Genomic DNA, 1,949 nt, shown 5'->3' with positions numbered 1-1,949 from the left:
GATTTACCAGAGACCATTTTTCAAATAGTGGTGAATGGAGCTTCAAATGCTCCGTCTTCAATGTTACCTGAATGGATCACTAGTAAAAATGATTAATAATAATAATAATAATAATAATAATAATAATAATAATAATAATAATATCCTTTACTTTAGCTCAGGGGCGATTATATAACATTCCAAGAACAAGCTCAATAGATGAGTCGGCTGATGAGTGAAGACCTTCCGTGTTCAGATGAAGCTCTTGACTTCTTGAATCCAATTTATATTTTCAGCTGCTCTTCAACTCAATTACCTCCTATGACATCGGGCATATTTATCTGCCGACCAGTCGAATCAATACGACATCGTGGTCTATTAAGTAAGTCTATCTTATTTTAACCAGACCACTGAGCTGATGAACAGCTCCTCCTAGGGCTGGCCCCCAACCCAAGGATTAGTAGATATCTTTACGTGGCTAGGAACCAATTGGTCACCTAGCACGGGGACCTACAGCTTGTTGTCGGATTCCGAACCACATTATATCGAGAAATGAATTTCTGTCACCAGAAAAATTAATTCCTCTGATTCCGCGTTGGCCGCCAGCCGAGAATCGAACTTCCGACCACCGGATTGGTAACCGAGCGCGAAAAGCCACTCGTCCAACGAGGAGCTATCGTGGTCTATTAACAAGCGAAGTAGTCAATAAAGTAAAACCGTCGCCATCAAATCTAGAGGGATAATTCGTGATGTCTCGATACACTTTATATCCTGTTGCTGTCATTGACTTTGTTACTGTTTATTCGTTTCTGATCGATAAATATCATCCCTACGTCAATCAGTCGTTACAATAATATTTTTTAGTCAGTCCCCCAATTATTCGTCTTTTATAGAAATATTCCAATTTGTCCGCCACCTCCTGTGAAATGTTCATTTATTAATTCTTTTTTTATATTTCAATATCGACCGGAAAAAGGTAGGAGGGGATATTAAAATGTCTAACGCAGTTTTGAAAAAGATGGACTTCTAACACCTTAGTGACTTCCGTCTCCTAAGTGGAGATATTACATTGAAAATGCCTCGTAAATCACATACATCTTCAGTGGCTACGAGACTAGATGACACTATATATATATATATATATATATATATATATATATATATATATATATATATAGATATATATATATATATATATATATATAATATATATATATATATATATATATATATCTATATATATATATATATATATATATATATATATATATATATATATATATCTATATATATATATATAGATATATATATATATATATATATATATATATATATATATAGATATATATATATATATATATATATATATATATATATATATATATATATATAGATATAGATATATATATATATATATATATAAATATATATATATATATAATATATATATATATATATATACTATATATATATATATATATATATATATATATATATATATATAAATAAATATATTGCAGATTTTATCCTCTAATTCTGAATATGATGGGAAAACCTTTCTCGTTCTCATCACAAAACTATTAATCTAAATCTCAATTTCTTTAATAAGCTCTTTTTTTTTTGCATTTCAATTATCCGTTTCTCTGATCATTTCGAAAATATTGTGTTATCTTGAATTGATTGTCTGTTTTATCCTTTTCTCTTTTTCTTCACATCATTTTCCTCTCGCGTCAAATTGGTCTAATTTATCTTTGGAATGAAATGTCTCGTATCTCTGTCTTTTCGACCGTTCATTTATCACATTCACTTCTTTATTTCTCCATATTTGTCTCTGTTTTCCACCACATTTGCCCTTCCCTTATGATTTGACGAATGGGTTATTTGTCTTTTGTTTTTGTCCCATGTAATATTTCATTTTCAATTCGATTTTGTGTTTTGCCAAATGTTTTTCATCGTAATTATTTTTTTAC

This window comes from Macrobrachium nipponense, chromosome 13 (genome assembly GCF_015104395.2).
Source record: "Macrobrachium nipponense isolate FS-2020 chromosome 13, ASM1510439v2, whole genome shotgun sequence".
NCBI classification, from domain to species: Eukaryota; Metazoa; Arthropoda; class Malacostraca; order Decapoda; family Palaemonidae; genus Macrobrachium; species Macrobrachium nipponense.
Note: the sequence above shows the minus strand (reverse complement) of the source record.